General features: G+C 40.3%; 1 protein-coding gene across 1 annotated transcript in view; it reads left to right on the top strand.

Moving 5' to 3' along the window:
- Nucleotides 1-12035: 12035 nt before the first annotated feature.
- Nucleotides 12036-17510, top strand: part of FGD4 (FYVE, RhoGEF and PH domain containing 4) — a 109714-nt gene continuing 104239 nt past the window's right edge. Inside the window, exon 1 of the mRNA XM_083860501.1 lies at nt 12036-12262. The gene's annotated coding sequence lies outside the window, so the exon portion shown is untranslated. The remainder of the gene's footprint in view (nt 12263-17510) is intronic.

The raw sequence follows: 17510 nt of genomic DNA, 5'->3' as shown, positions 1-17510 counted from the left end.
TTTTGTTCTCTATGATGGCCTTGAAGTTTCTTTGGATTTGAAATAGCCTACTCAAAATAGGACAATTTTTGTCAAAACAGGGGCATTTTGGTTTGGGGTTTATTTTCTGATGTAGTGAAAAATTATTCCTTGTTCAATGAAATGATTTACTTGTGGAACTGTGGAAATCCAGTTTATAGGAAATGTGTGAGGAAAAGAAGAAAAGGAAATAAATAGAAAAAAAAACAAATATAAAGGGAGCAAAAGATGAAAAACAAAATGTAAAATGTAATAGTATGGAAAAGTATATTTTCTATCAGTCAGAACATATATGGAGGTTTTACAGAAAGAGGACATAATTGTTTTTCATGCTGATTGTATAGAATTTTCTGCCTTCTAAACAGAGGCAATAGTGATACTCTTTCCGATTGATCTGATTGGCAGGTTGGCATCTCTGCTTTCTCTATCCACATTTTTCACAGTAAATTAATGTAATCATAGCTCTACAGCAGAGTTTGTAGAACGAAACTGTAAATAAGGCTGCAAGTTTTAAGGCCAAGTTGATTTTCAGTTTGTTTTTTGTTTTAAAAACAATGATGAAGTTCAATGTTTAAGCCATTTACCATATTAATGTGTGTACATAAGGGAGATTATGTTATGAAATAAAACTTCACTTATGAAATTTGACCTCACCTATGAAGACTGCTCACCATAATTATGTTGGAAATACTTAAGTAAGCTGTTAGTAAAAATCTGACTCAGTCCTTATCCCATTGGAAACGACACCCAGAGTCCAGAACTTAATTTTGGTACTAACCTTATTGTTCATCCTGCAACGCCAAAGTCAGTAGCTCTGCTGCCAGCTCCACTTACAGCTGGAGTGATCATCATCATCATGAGGTATAGATTGCATCAGCCTTTCTGAGGTCTGTTCCTTTCTTTGGCAGAAGACGCATATCCACTGAGGCTACGGTAAATTTCTTCATTTTTGTTCCTCAGAAATCTTCGTTTGAGAATGGCAGGGACTGATGTTTTACCTTTGAAGTATGATAATTGCTATATTTACCTCTTTAAAAATTCCAGTCATCACTTTTTCTTCAGTTTTCCTTTGCTATGTGTGCTGCAGTGAATCTGAAAGGGATGGATACTATTCAGACTTTTTTAACCATTAAGGGTTTTTTTTTAGTGTAATTAAGCATCCTGTGAAAAAGAAATAAAAAAGCAATTGCCTTCTGCCTTCAGGCACAAATACATCAAAATATGCAATGGAAAATGTGTGCATGATATTGTTAATATCGTGTAGCTTCTCCATATCCATAACTAAGCTAGAAAATTCTTAATTCTTTTGTGATATGCATATTCCTCTTGCTAGAAGGACAAGAGGACTATCACAGAGAGTCTGTATCTTTCATTTGGAGGCACACAGCTTAACTCCTTATTGCTTTTAATCTGTTCCCTGTGGAGTTCTTGAAAATCCCCTTTGTAAAATGTAATGGCAACCAAGTGACAAAAGGTAAAGGAAAAATCCAATATTTCATTATGGGAGTTAATGTGTGGGCAGGCTCTGGGTGATGAAGCCTTCTGTATTTCAAAAAGATCTTTCTACAAAGCTTTTGATTTGTTTTGATTTTCATGATCTGTTGTAAAAGAGTGGATAAGATGTTTTTTCTCAGTGTTAGTAATCTGAGTTTTTATTGAATATATGGTTACTTTATTTCAAAAATATTTTGGAAAATCAGTAAACAGAAGCATTTGATAAAAGTTTCAAGTAGACTGGCTTGCTGGCTAGTTGGTATTTTAACAGCTATGAACAAGAAATAAGAGTAATCTAGCTTATTTTATTATTATTTCTCCTGTTCACAGATATGGCTATGTGGGCTATGCCAGTGGTTAAATTAAGTCAACTTTATTACTTATTGCCCTGTTGATTTTCAGCCCTGTGGTTTGACTGCTAAAGGGTTAATTAACTTGATCCTTTGTAAACAATTAAAAAAACCCCTGAAGTTTTGTGACTTTTGTAATCTATTGAATGTTTCCATTTGCATGATGTTCTGTATTTAATGAACCATACAGATTGCTGTGTTCCTTTCAAAAGAGTTTTAGCATTGGTGGAGTTTGTGATAAACACAAATTTGTATACTGTATGTTTACTGCTGTAATAACTCAGCTACTCCTATGTTGAATTGACATTATGTTGTCCTGCCTTCTTGGGGTTAAATGATGAAGTGTTTCTAGGTGGTGAAGAATATAAAAGTATATATGTTCATTTGCTAAAGACTCAGTATTGGAAACTCTTCTTGTTGCTACTTTATGCTAAAAGCAAAAAAAGTTAAATAATTCTTGTTTCCAGAAAAAGCAGCATTTATTTTTAAAATTGAAATAATTCTCATGTTAACTTTTCCTTGTCCTTGTAGACAATCCTAGATTAATACCTTGTGAGGGATTCATAAATGTGTGCTTGTACATGTGTAATATGATCATGCAGTCAAATGGTTGAGAAAAACACTCTAGTGCTGAAGAAAATAATTAAAAGAAGCCGATATACTGATTCTTACACCTTTATGTTCCAATTAAAATTACAGTGTAATGCATAACTGTTCCAGTGAATAAACTGGCCATTTTTGTTCATTTAACACAATTCTGTCTGGTCTACTTCTGTTTACAACAGTTTGCAGTGCTTCGACTTGGCTTAGACTTATTTAGTCCTTAGAGATCAATGATTTTAAGTTTAAAAGGTATCAAAGCGAAAATTAAGAAGGGAAATCAACGTTAAAGGAAAAGGGAATCAGAATTAGAGCCAAGATGTTTCCTCTGTTTTCTGAGTTTGAGGCAGATACTAAAATACAGTGTTTCCAGCAGATTTGAGTGATCTTTGAAATGCTGCAACATCTGCATAAACTTTCAGCACAAGAATGCTCTGTAAGATGCAAATCCCCATCCTCAGGGGATGTGGAAGCAAAAGAGCTGAAATCAACATAAATCTGGCTTGGGAATACCTGCTTTTTCACAGTAAGAAATACCCTTTTCCCTTTTAGAAGAGCCATGCTCTGAAAGCAAAGATGTGAAAATCACCCTGCACTGATCCAGGAGCTCGATCCTGGCAAGAAGGTAGCTGCTGCAGTTCTAGTGAACCTTACTATTCACAGGGTCCCTGAGGGGTAGAAAATGTCCAGCTTTTAGAAGTGGGTCGGGAAGATTGTGAAGGAAGGATTGCATCTCCAGGCCTGCTGTGATGTTTGGCTCCATGGGAAATACTGGACAGCTAGGTTGGTTTTTGGCTGGTTGGGGAGGGGCTTTGGACAGTACCACAAATTGTGCATGGTGACAGAAATGGAGTCTGAGAGCTGTTACTTGCCTAGGTTCTTCCCACTTGTCTCTTTTCTTCCTTTTTCTCACCTAGCAGAGGTTGTTCTCCCATATTACCTTTGCTCATTGCAGGAATGCCTTGGGCAACAGTTTTCCATGGTCATTTAGCAGAAGTGTGACTGATAGAATTTTTACACTGAGTACTCCTTTTTAAAAATTTCGAATTAAGAGTTTCTTGTGAGTTGAAAAAAGAAGGGGAAAGCAGACTTCTCAAACTTCTTCAGTGTGTTTTAGAAGCAGTTTCACAGAGGACTGCTCCTTGTGGGAATGTTCTGATTTCAAAGATGGTTTGAGAAACTTCTAACCCATATTGCTCCTTTCCCTTCCTCTGTGTCATCCCTTCAGCTGGTCCTGGGCTCTAAGAGGCAATGGTATGAGTAAGGTCACTGAAATAAACTGGGGGAAAAAACCCCAACAAACTGAAAAAAAAAACCTCAAAAAAAAGTAACTTTTGTTTCCAAAGAAAATGTCTATGTAATTTCTGCCTTGGGAAGAACAATTACTCCATATTCTGGAGCAGGAGGTAACTTCTGACCATTGAACTGTTGGTTTTCTGCTATGTATATGCCAGATTTTAATGGAAAAGTTCCTGAAGCTAAAGTTTATAGTGACTGTCACCGCAAGTTGATTTTGGATACCTCCCTTAATAAATCCTGCAGTTATACATAAAAAAATACAGAGCATTTCCAGTTGCACCTAAAGGCAGCAGGAGCTCTGGTTTGACTCTCCTAACACTATAAAACACTGGCAAGTGAGGTATGCAGGAAAAAAATTACTGCACAATTTTGAACAGTGTTGAAACCTAGGTTTCATTTGACTAATAATAAGAACAGAGATACTAATTATGAAGAGGGTCTAACAGCCACATCTGCTAGCAGCCTATGAATGACAAACATAGATTTTATATATAGAACAAGATAGAGGAGAAAGATGGAGCTAAAATAGATAGTCATAATTATGTGCATCCTGGGAAAAATTATTTGGAATAAAGCCAGTTCTCATCTGTTTGTTTCTGATAAAGACAGAGGCACAACTGCTTTCTTCTCAGTAGAAGTTTTGAGTGGTTGCCTGGATGGAAGAAGAAAGTCTTAATTTTGCCCAAAAATAAGGCTCGGTACTATAGTTGTCAACTCAGCAGAAGCCTAATAAAAATAAAAATATTTACACAGTAAAAATATTGACCTTTGCAAGAAGGATTTTCTTAATTCCTTCTTGACTAGAGTGGTATATTAGAAAGCACATATTTCCTTCATTATTATTTATATGTTCTCTTGTATCATAATTGAAGTATTCCACTTCAGAAATATGATTTCTTGGCTTCTTTTAGACAAAAAAAAAAAAAAAAAAAAAGAGTTTAATTTATTGGAATAACAATTGATGATTGAGAAAACATTATTTGTGAGAAAGCTCTATATGAGAGAGGGGAAATAAGGACTTTCATATCCCTTAAGTGAGTTATCAGGAAACTTTGGAAATAAATAATAAGACAGTTGTATCCATTTAAATTAATTCCTAGGACTTCCTACCTGTGGAGGGTTTTCATATTTCTAAGCATTAATTATGTCTCTCGAGGAAATTGATTTTTGCTATTCAATGCTGTCATCTTGATTGAGGTATTAGAACTGAAACTGTTTACTCAGATTGGAACCATGATATGGAAAGCGACATTGAGTGCAGAGCTTCCTTGAAGAGCAAATTCTGAATGTGGAGGATGTGAGCCCAATATTTGGTGACCAGTTTGTGATTCAACTTCAGCCTTGCAAACCATAACACTAGAGTGTATAAAAATACACTCAATACAAATACTACCAATCTCAAAGTCCTACACTACTGAAAAAGAAAATGCTTCTGTGAAGGCACCATGGTTTTCAGAGGTTCTTGTTACCTTAGACAAATGCAGAGTAACTCTTTTTATCTTCACAGCACTCTATGCATATTAATTCTTTCCCAAAACATCTTTGCAAATTGGGTGCTGTTGTCTCTCACCTACACACAGGCAAATTAGGAGTGTGTGATGGGAAAACATCAACACTCAATAAAGTGATTACATTTAATCCTTCACCTCTCCACACACCTCATCCTGCACACATTGAAATACCAAAGTGTTTTTAGATGTGGACACGAAGGTGAGTTATTTACTCCATGTGGTACATACACTGCCCCAGAACCTGCATTGCTCAAGTGCCAGAGTTGGTTCAGAACTTGTTTCCTGTTTCTGCAGGGCTTAGTATTAATAGAGCCTCACTATAAATAGCTGAAGTTTAATGTCCTCTTGCTGGTTTTAATTTCTGCTTCTGACTCTCTGCCAGGTTTATAAACCAAAATGGCAATTTGACTCACCAGACCCAAGACAAAAATAATGCCTGAACATGGGAAAACTTTTCTTTCCCCAACAATGTTAGCTCAGTAAAATATAGATGCTCTTATTCTGGTAAAGAACATGAATTTCCTTTTAAGTGACTACAACCCATTAGAAGGGTGTCCAAAATCATGAATATAAATCTGTGACAAAGCACAAATGAAGATTCTGGAGGTTCTGAAGTTTCAGACCTCTCATCTGTGCAGTTGTGCTTAGTTTATCTCTGCTGGAATATAAGCACATGGCACATTTCAGTATGGAAAGGTACAGCCATTTGCAGTGCATAAAGGCTTGCATAGATATACCCTATAATGATTGTTTGAAGTACTAAGTTCCAAAATTAGGCAATGTTAGGTCTCTGATGATAAAAATAAGTTTTTAAAATTATGAGTATGACTAGAATATTATTTTTTTAGATTCAGGATAAAACAGCAAGTTTAAGTGGAATACAAGCAGCATTTATATCCTTTTCAAAGTCGTATAATAATAGCATTTAATCCCAGAAACATCCAAGGGAGTCTGTGGAATGCAGAACAGAATGGAGGAAAGCAAGGGAAGAAAACTTAAGAGGAGTCTGCAAATGCAGCAGCAGCCAGCAGCTTTGAAGTCTTTGTTTTAAGTCACCATATTAAGAAGCATGCAGAAACTCCTGTGCATGTACCATATGCCTTTTTAGAAGTAATACAAAGTACCTGACAGCTTGGTTTTTACAAAAAGGAAAAAAAGTTAAGGCACTATTGCAATATTGAGACTGGTATATTTTCTTCCAGAGCTGGAAGTTATAATTAGGCCTTTATTTTCACATGTTTTATCAGTCATATGCTCTATCTGTGTTGATTTGCTAAGCAGAGAACCCAAACATTTTGCTTTACTAGGTAAGCATTCACAGAGGGACAATGGTTAATATTTAATGTCTCCAGCACCTTAGCAGTACATGACTCTTCAATCAAAGCACCTCTCCTATGGAGACAGATGGAGGAAGTTTGGGTTGTTCAGCCTGCAGGAGAGAAGGCTTCAAGGAAATCCTAGAGCATCTTCCCACTAAACCCCACTACAGTGACTCAAACTACCACGTCTTTTTAATTTTTTTTTTTTTTTTTTTTTTTTACACGTGGTTGTTGGTTGTCACTACAGAATAAAAGACAAAATAGAAAAGTAGAACATTTTCTGGAGAATAGCTGGCTTTCTTTCTCCTTTCTGCTAACATGACCTTATGGAAGTTCGTTTTCACCTGTAGTTAATGCACATCAAAGCTAAGCACTCTTGCTAATGGGATCTAAATGACTGACATCAATTGGGTATTGAGACACATTTCATTAATGTGGTTATGATAATGAAGAATTTTCCAACTTCTAAAAGCAATCACTCTGTTAAATGAGTGCTGTTCTGCAAGACTTATCTAACAAAACTGATTAGCATTCCAATTACTCCCTCTATGCAGCAATCCTTCAGTAAAACTAAGGGATGTGTTTGATACCTTTATCTCAACATATTTTCAGTAAATTCCAAGAATTTGCTTGCAGTAGACAAAATGCTCTTGTGCCACAAAAAGGGGTGAGACAAAAATTACCGACAAGGCAATAGATAGCAGGGATATTTCTGCCTTTAATTATCCTACTGCTGTTCTTGCAAGCTACATGTTAACACCCATCTGTGTGGTAGAGGGAGAAACCCTGGCTCTAGGGGGATATAAATAGGATTCTTTATTACAGTAGCTGGAAGTAGACAAAACCTGCTGGATTGTCCCCATCATTATCTTCAATGGGGCCCAAAATGACAACAGGGAGAAAGAGATGTAGCACAATATTGTTCCCTCTTAAATATTCAAGCATGGCAGAACAGAGATTTGTATTACATTTTTTAGAACAGAGATTTGTAGTATATTTTATTAGGAATATTGTTTGCATGAAAGAAGCCTGCCATGGATTTTCTTCTGAGGGCTATCTACCCATCCAGTTTTGTTCCAGCAGTTAATACTTGGGATTTGTCTGACCCCTCTTAGATTGCTTGTCACGGGTTACTTCTGATGTTTGACTCCAATTCCCACTGTTGACCCTGCAACTCCTTCCTAAGATATGGCAGTAAGAAACAAAATGGCTCCAAGTGCATTTTTTGGTGAAAAGCAGCATAGTACCACACAATGAGGCTCCCCACTCTGTTCTGACACACACAGAGTGCTGTGCAGGGAACAAGCACCAGGCCTGAGTCCCTCTCCTCTTTGTAAGCCACTCCCCAGGCTAAGAAGCAGAGCCTGCAGCCTCAGGCTGAAAGTCACATTATGTCATTGAGTGCTGGCCCTTGTGTTTGCCTGCACCATGATTTGAGGGAGGTTGAGTATCTGCCTCAAATTCACTTGCTTAGTCTGTCTATCAGTTTCACACACTGCAGTGGCTTTGTGCATTGTTGCTGCTGCTGCTGTTGGAAGAGATTTTTCATTTGGAATGTACATGAGGGTCTGAGATGAGTGAAATTCTTCTCCAATTAGTATCCTACTCAATCTTTTGTTCTGCTGGTTCTTCTTCTTCATCATACTTCCTGCTGGCAGAACTGGTTTGTGGCTTAAATGCAGTTCACAGAAAATTCAAGAAGATTGTTTGATGAGTTATACAATAACTTAGGCAGGACCTGGTTTGGTTACCTATGTATTTAATTCTATATTATATCCTACATTCTAATTCAGGTTTTATTTGGAGTTTCATACAGAAACAGAAAGGCAGCTTTCTCTCAGACCTCTGGCAAGGTACTGTCCAAATCAGTTTGAAATAAACTATAGGCTGATGTTTTTGATGTTTAGGGAGTTTTGTCAATGTCCTTGTGTTAGGTGCTGTGTACATCCATGTTCTTTCTCAGGGTCCTGTGGATTAATGCTCTGAAAATATGTTACTACACAGATTTTCTGTAGGGTACAGCACAAGACAGTACTCAGAGAAATCAAAGCTAGATACCTTGAACTGAATCATGGAACAGATTTATAGTGCAACTATGGAGAAAGTAAAGTTAAATTCCAGCAGAAATAAAAAATCTTGACCAATGGCAACAACAGAAATGGTCTCACTCAAGGAGTTAGTAAAAATCAAGTCTTCTGAAGGTTGCTTCCATTAGTAAAATGTTTATCCAAAGAGGTTTACTGGAGGAATAATGGTTTACATGCAAAGTGATGCATTTGTTTTCTCACAAACTAAACAAAGATTGCCTGTAAAGTCCTGTTTCCCTGAATGCTTTCAGTCTCCAGCAGCAAAGGGCGAATGCCTCCAAGACTTTCACACACCAGAAGGGCTCTTTCCATTTTTTTCTTGAGGCTGTTTTGCCAGCTGTCCTTGCTCTCCTTCTCCACCTCTGTGTGAGCTTCTGCAGGGCTCCTGTTGTTCCTGCACATGCAAATAAGGTACAGTTAAATCAAGTCTCCACCACTGCATTTCTCACCACTCCCACAAAAGCCTTGTAGTTAGATGGCCCAGCTACTGCGCATGCCATGAGTTGGCTATGGCTTGCTGGTGACCAGGCACCAGAGGGGTGTGTAACTCCTCCTGCACTTTTCCTGGGATGGGAGGTGTGCTGCAGGGCTCTTAGCCAAGCAGTGCCATTTTCTGACCTTGGTATATTTCAAGTGGCATTGACAGTACTGTCTACATGTAAGCTTATTTTTCTGCTCTCAGGTCCCTTCTCCAGTTATTACACTAATCTTTTAATCATTTAGGGTGATGTTTTCCAAGATAATACCTAGCTCTGATTGACCTTTTACACTTAAAATGTTTTTCCTTTTGCTGATGTTGCCAAAGGACTCTCTGTCTGTGCCCAGAGATGGAGAACAAGAGGGATTGAGAATGTACAGAAAAGGAAGAAGGTCGTGCCAAAAGGGGCAGAAGTTTATACCCTGTCAGAGCAGGGGGAACAGAGCAACAGTTACTGGTGTACAGCAGCTCAGAACCAGCTTGAACCTGCTGCTCCAGGTCTGTGTGTAACTGAAAAGGAGACAGTGAGCTACTCTGGGAACCCTGCACCACACTGCAGCGTACAAATGCTCTGCAATTACTGCAGGTTTACTGTCTGCTTGGATTTCTTCTATCACAGGCTGTCACCATACCGCTTGAAGTATGTCAGTATGCTTCAGGGGGATTTTCTCAAGAAAAGGAGCTTTTGTGACCAATTTTCCGATTCCATGGAGTTGGCATGATTCTCTTCTCTGAGGTGACCTTTATTTTTGAGTGACCCTGTAATAAGTTACCACCCACTGATAACATTGCGGAGAACAAAATTAGCACAGTTCCTACCATTTGGTTAAGATTTGTAGGGTGTGTTTGCCCTTGCTTCCTTAGCTGCTTTCCTTCAAGGAGCAAAGCTCTGTGTTTAAAGAGGTAAGTACAAAGTTCAGTAATGAATGATACCTGCATGTCCATATGCCCAGCCCTAGTCAGGTGACTGAAGTCAGGACATAAATCAGTCTTTTATCTCTGAGTCACTGCTTTTTTTTTTTTTTTTTTTTTTTTTTTTTTTTTTTTTTTTTTTTTTTTTTTTCTTTTTTGGTATATTTACAAAAGTCAAACCTAATGTTTGCAATTGCAAACAGACAAAAAGGATCCAGGAAGTGATGTGGCTGCTTCGTTTTTATCAGGAACTGAAGGGGGTGGCTGTAAGGTATCAAGCCTCTTCTAGCAGAGAATGGTTACAGAGACCAAAAGAGTGGGATCATTGGCACATGGTGGTAGATGTCCCATCTGGACCAGTTCTTTGCCCCCTGCTCACTGCTGACACTGAAAGCAGAAGATGCACTCATTTGGTTTCCACCTCATGATCCTTCACTGCTTCATGTGTGGTATGGGAAGAGCCACTTTGTCCTCTCTCTCCTGCCATGCCTCCCAGGAGTCAGACACTGCTGGTGCTTCACACAGGTGACCTCAGCAGGTGGTGTGTTACTGTCTTGCAGGCCAAAAAAGCCTCCTGGAAAAGATTCAGTAGGATCCTCACCCTGTAGCACAGGACCTTGGAGGAAGCTGATGCCCCATCTCGTGTCTTGTGTTCCCCACTGCAAATGTGGCTGTGCCAGACACATTGCTCTGTGGGCACTGACAAAAGTTATCCTTGTGTCTTGGGAGTCAAGGAAGTTATGAAGTCAGCAGCTTGCCTGAGCAGTCCATAAAACCTCATTTTGGAATATGTAAAAGCCTAAAACTGGCTGTATGTGTCAAATGAAAGGTCCTGACTGCCCACTTCCCATCTCTGACAGTGGTCAAAAAGAGATGTAAGAGCAGGGTAAGTACAGAGGGGTACTTCCCCAAAATATTCTCCCATGCCTCAGCAATTCACATGTTTCCTGGCAACTAAAGGTTGTGTTGGGCCACTGCCAACGGGATACCATCCCTGTAGTGTAACTGACTGTGCACCTCTTTTGTGAGAAAAACCTCCAACTACACCTGATGGCAAATGAGGCAGCATGTTCCAAAACAGGAGGCCACTTTTAGGGAAGCCCTAAAACCTTGCGTTTCTAAAGGTGAGGAAATCCCTGTGGAGTGGGAGCACTGCTTATCAACTAGTTTGCCCCAAACCGCTCCTCATCAAGTTCCCAGACAGACTTCAAAGCTCTTAACAGACTGCTCTCACAATGGCACAGGTGGAAATGTTCTTCCTCTAAACATCCTGTTTTGGTTAACCAGGTAAACAGGTGCTTTCAGACACTGTTGCTGTAGAAGTGATTGTAATCTCAAAGCAGCATAGCCTGCTGATTGCCTTTCTCAGTGGTGAAAATTTAGAAACTTTGGCAAAGAAGCAAGAGCTTTGGCCTGGATGGAATTATTGTTGACAAAAGTATTGCAGCTCCATCCCTGGCATCAAAACTCACTTTTAAGTGCTGGGACTCAGAGATGTCTTTGAGAATATTCTCGTCGGACATTCACAGGGGAATGCATTACGGCCAGCTCGTCTGATGTACACTGACACGTCTGACAGGAATGGAGCCTCCCCTTGCATTGCGGAGGTGAACGGGGGGAGAGTGCGGCCGGCCCAGGCGGCTCTCCCGCAGCCGCGAACGGGAACGGGGCCAGGGTCTCCCGGCGAAGCTCCAGGAGGAAGCAGAGCAGGTGCGGTGCCCGCGGGGGGAACTTGCGCCGTGGGCGCCCCGCTCTGAGAAAGTCTCCTCGCATTCCCGGAACGGGACGGTGGCTAAGGGCTGTGACTCGCCATGCAGGCAGGGAGCCTCGCCCGAGGCCGGCGGCCGCTGGGCAGGTAGCGAGGGCAGGGTTGCGGGAGGCGGTGCCCAGCCAGGTGCCGGCGAGGGAAGGGCAAGGTAGGGCGGGGCGGGGAGCGGCCGCAGGTGAGCCCAAGCGATGCAGGCGGGCGGCGAGGGAGGCGCTGCCCTGGGGGTAGAGCGGGGGGCTCTGCGGACTCCCCGGCGCCTCCCCCCATCCGCCTTTCTCCGTTTCTCTGCCGCCCCGAGGACGAGCGGAGCCGAGGGTGCGCACTTCAGCAGGGTGGCGATCCGCAGGAAATCAAGCGCGGCTCCCGGTGCAGGCGGAGCAGCGCCCAGCGGCCCCGCGGGAACCCCGGCCCAGAGCACGCCCCCAGGTAACAGCGCAGCGCGGCCGGGACAGCGGGGGAGCATCGCTGTGTCCGCGGGTTGGCGGCGGGCTGGCTCCATAGGCTGACTGCGCCTGCTGGGTACGGACAGAAGGGGCTGTTCACCTGCCGAAGCCGGGGCAGGTTCCCGTACCAACCTCTGCCGTGCGCGGCTTGCGGCTGGGACGGCTGCAGGGCCGCTGCTCGCGGGGGTTAACTTGGGGGCTTATGAGGAGAAAACCCCCGGGCCTGTGGAGCTCATACGTTCAGCACGAAGTGTACTCAAGTTGTACTTTGTATTCATATCCGTGTTTGTTATATTGTTACGCATTAGAATATTATAACGTATACTTACATTTTTATATCTAGGACTTGTGTACTAGCAGTTCTTAGCATGGCAGGAAAGCAATGTTCCCCCTCTCACAGACCATGTCTTGTACCCGCCCATCCCCAATGCCTCTCTCTTTCCCCCTTCTGCAACAGCCCGTACTAGACTCGTTTGACATGTTACACTTCAGAAAGCAGCTGCGTAATGTTGCAAGGGACAGCCAGGCTCAGGCTGGTAACCTGTGTTACCTTGGCCACCTCGAAGAAGAACTGTCTTCAAATCTGAACTTCAGAAAGTTGTCTTTTATCAATAAGCTAACACACGCGCATTTCTAGGTCTGATCCCTGTGATGTGACAGCAAGTGCGATGCGCTGTCCTCATGCTTGTGGTGTCACAGCATCCTGGTTTTATTTTATGGGTGTGTAAGGGCAAAGTGGGTGAAATAAAGCTTGAAATCTCTGCCATATGGTTGTTATGATGTTGGGAATTATGACACGTCAAGTACTAGGATGGGGTATTTTGCTTGGGGACAGTCTTTCCATGACTTCCTGGGCAGGAGGCCTGCTTAATTAAACAATGAGTATGCACAGAGAAGAACAGACTATCACAATGCTGTTCACAGGATGCTTTATTTTAACTTAAATGTGTAATGACTTTGGATTTATGCATGAAGAAACCACGATTTTTTATTGGTTGTGTATTTTCCCCCCCCAAGGCTTTATGTGTTTGTTTACATTTGCAAAGAGGAATTGGTAATTGTATTTGTAGCATGTAGACTTGGATTTTTAATCTTCTCAAATGGAGGCATACTTATAACCAGGACTCTGTGTTTTTCTGTTAGTTTGCAATTTAGTTTCTTTAGTCTTCTGCAGTTGCTCTCTGTTACCTTAGACTACTGGGTAGAGTATTTATACTCATTTACAATCTATTTATTGTTGCTTTTTTCGTCTGTGCTCACACCAGCTCCACCAGGTGACTTATTTACTAAAAATTTGTGCAAGATGTAGCCTTTCAGTGTGACCATTCTTGTTGGCTTTTGGTTTGCAGGAAGGTTGAGAGAGCCGTGACAGGAACAATACCCTGCTAATAAAATGTCCCTGCACAGCAGTAACAAAACTCAGAGTAGTTTCTTGTGATTTCTAAGTATGAAAACCTCACAAATTAAGATAAAGAAATGAATTCCAAATATGTGGGAAATAAAAGAGAGATTTGGTGATGATTTCTCCATGTAAGTGCATAAAGCCTCTCTTTTTTCCCCATTCACAATCCATTTCTCCCAGAAAAGGAGATGAAGAAATCTTCTGAACATGACTTCTATTCTCAGAGAGAAACTTTGGCTCCCTGTCTGCTCTTTCTGTTGCAGAAGCTGCTGGAGCAAGTGCTTCAGCATCCTGTAAACCCAGGACAGTTTTGTAGCTTCTCACTGTGTAGTCAGAATATGACTGCACTTGCTTCTGTGGCTGACAAAAGCTCACCAGACTGCCTTGATTCTGCAATAAAATTAAGTCACAGTTTCAACATGAATCTAGATATGTCCTTTCTTCTATTAAAAAAAAAAGAAAAAAAAAGTAAGGCAGGTGTTAACGCTTTTCTGGCTTATAAAATACTGACTGTATCTGAAAAGGGCTTTCTAATGCAGCACTATGCTTTTGACCTGCTTGAAAATCTTACAGGAAAGGAGTTAGTGTGGCCCCTCTCCAATCCTTGTCTCTGCAAAATGTTGTGCAATACTAAAGTTACTGACATTACTGCCTGGGGGACAGTACTCTGGCAATTGTCTCAGATCTCTCTCTATCTGGAAAGGAAAAGTAGATCTGTTTTATGAGCTGCAAACGCACTCGAAACAATTCTGGATGATGCTTATGGCAAGCATATCAGAACTCTTCTCAAACTAGTAAATTGTGTGTTAATTAGTGCAAAGACATAATAAAGACTATTGTAACTCCTGTACCCTCAATAGCTGCCTCACAGAAATAGACAAGAGACTGATGAAGGAGGGAATGTTGAAGCTTTTATGTGCTGGGAGGCAGAAGATCAAGGAGTGTTTCCATTCTTGGTGTTGCTTGAAAACATTTGTGATGCTGAGATGAGCTACTGAAGTTTTCTGTTACAGCATCAGCCTTTTGTTGTGCGCTGCAATCAGTGTCTGACATGTAACAGAAAAATCTTTCTGCTCTTCCACATACTATAGCCCAAATTCACCTTCATTGTCATGTGAAAAGTGGCAATTATGTTTTATTAACCTGGGAGTTTGAAAAAGCTTGGTGCATTTAACTGCCTACAGGACAAAGCAAAATTCATCTCTCATTAGAAGTTAATGTTAATTTAAAAGTTTAGACAAAAGAGTACTTGAACCTTAAGAGATACTTTGAAATGTATGGAACACGTCAAACCTGGTATCTGGAGACATTTAGGGAAGGGCGGTGTGTGGAGTACCGTGATTAACAATCTGTTTTTGAAGGGAATAACTGTTGTGGATTGGTGCCTTTTTTTTTTTTTTTTTTTTTTTTTTCTTTTTTTTTTCCTGCTAAATTAGAATTCAGAGTTTGTGTGACTTGAGTCAATCTTTACTTCAAATGTATGAGTGCATGCTAAATCAAAATTAGCCTCCTGCCAAGAAACAGGTGTAGGCCACAGCTTGCTTTTTCAGCACTTTCAGAAGCCAAGAGCTCTGCAAGGTGTGAGTGTGGCATCACTGATTCTGCAGAGGATCAAGCTGTCCTAGAAGGTTGTATCTCCACTTAGCCAACTTAATTAAGGTGTAAAGCCATCACTCAGAATACAGTACACAAGACACAGTAACTCACTTTCATAGCAAGAAATGGCTTACTCCTGTCATCAGCATAGTCACCTCTGGCCTTGCTGAACATAAACCAGATTAATTTTTGCAGCATTCAAATCTTGCATTTCTTCCCTGGCTTTGCACACTGAAGTGCAAATTTTCACCCTTTCTGGAAAGTTTTCATCTGACCACGCCTTCTAAATGTACATCTGCTGGCACTGTGCTGTTTGTTGGCAGTCTTAGACATTGCAGAGTGCCTTGTGGGAAGCTGAGGTGATTTGCATTCAGGACAGCATTCACTGCAGCAAGGTGTCTTCCAACACTGAGAGGAAAAAAACTAGGTCCTCGCTGCTGCTGTTGTATCTCTGCCTGTAAGTGGGTATGAAATGATGGGATTATGTTAAAGAAACTTCAATAATCTTTTGGGTTTCCACCTTGCTAGAGATAACTAAATGAGACTCTAATAGCATGCTGCTCTAGTCTTTGAAAAATGTCTTTGTTGTTTATTTTTTAAATGCTAGAAGGACAACTGTACCCTGCCTGACAGTTTCTCGTTGTTTTACCTGTGAAAATATAGTAATGGACATTGGGTTTTGATTCTTCTTGTTCCTGGCTTTGTATAACCCTCTGTATTTTGTTGACTGGTCTGCAGTGATGGAAAATTTGCTATACAGTGTGTTCAGGGAAAACCTATGAAATCATTAGGGCTAATCTTGGCAGTGATTTGCATCTCTACGTGCATTAGACAACACTGACAAAGAAAAATAGCTGCTTTACAAGTCTTCCTGGGGATTGGAGGCTTTTTGACATTTTTCTAAAGTTGAGCTTTAGCAAGGAGAGTTGATACTTTAAAATGTTGAGAGAGGAAGGTGAATATGAAGAAACTGCTTCCAAATATTCCTCTCTCTTCAGAAATCAGGGAAAGTAAAGCATGAACAATTTGCTTTATGCAGAACTTGCACGAAAATACATTTTTCTCTCATTAGAGAGCTTCCTGTTTCTGTGGGTCAAATTAATCACCTTTGCCTCTTATTGAAGCAAACATGGGTAAGTGCCAAGAAATGGAACTTTGCTTTTACCATTTCTTTCCCCACTTCTCCTATAAACATTTAGGATCAAAATAATCCCCTTAAAGCCAGTAAGAGTGTACTGTTTATTCCATACACTATCCAGTCATGGCTATACATATTTTGGTTTGGCTTGATGTTTCTATTTAACTCTTGTCTGACAACACCTACTTTACCCAATAATTCTTGTTGGCCTTATAATATTGACTTCCTGATGATCTGGATGTTGATGTCCTAAAATAAATTAAAATTCACTGACTGACTTTCAAGTGACAATACACAAAACATTTCAAAGGAGAGTCAGAATTTGACATGGGTTTGCTGAAAATTGTCTGCTCCTTGCTCTAGAGGTTTTCTAAATATAGCCTGAGAGGCCAAAATCACTAAAGTTCTGGTAAGTACCATTGCTGAAATGCTTCTAGGCATTGCTGAAACTGGGAAAGTAATAATTTACACACCCAGTATAAATTTGTTTGTTGTACAGAATCATAAGAGTGAGTTTCTTTTGTAGATAAATTAATAAACATGGCTGGGAGATTTCTGGTTTGGAAAATGAGAGCTTTTTCAAGGAATGTATTACTTTTGGGTAACAAGTAAAATCAAATATTGACAAAGGAAGCTGTTAATAAAAAACAAAACAAAACAAAAACAACAACAACAAAAGCAAACAATAAAAACAAAAAAAACCCCCACCAAAACAAAAAACCCCAAAAACAAAAACAAAACAAAACAAAAAACCCAAAAAACCCACCAAAAAAAAAAAAAAAAAAACAAAAAAAACCAAAAAAAAACCACCACCAAAAAAAAAAACCCTAACCAAACCAAAGTGATTTGCCCTTGGCTATTATTTTGTACCTTTTTTTTTTGTCAACACTCAAACTGCTTAAAACTGCAGTTATCAGACTTTTCCCCCCACTTCTTAAGTCCCAATGAGAGACTATCTCATCTGCTGCATTCCAGTCAAAATCCTGCTCATAACTGAGCAGTATTTGGCACTGTTTGTCAGCATGTCTTGGCTACAGTGAGATCTCTGATAAAGCCCTTCAACTGCCATGTTTTGCACTGTTGTGTCTTAAAGTA

Source organism: Zosterops lateralis (genome assembly GCF_965231275.1).
Source record: "Zosterops lateralis genome assembly, chromosome: 4".
NCBI classification, from domain to species: Eukaryota; Metazoa; Chordata; class Aves; order Passeriformes; family Zosteropidae; genus Zosterops; species Zosterops lateralis.
Note: the sequence above shows the minus strand (reverse complement) of the source record. Positions and strands in the feature narration are given on the sequence as shown.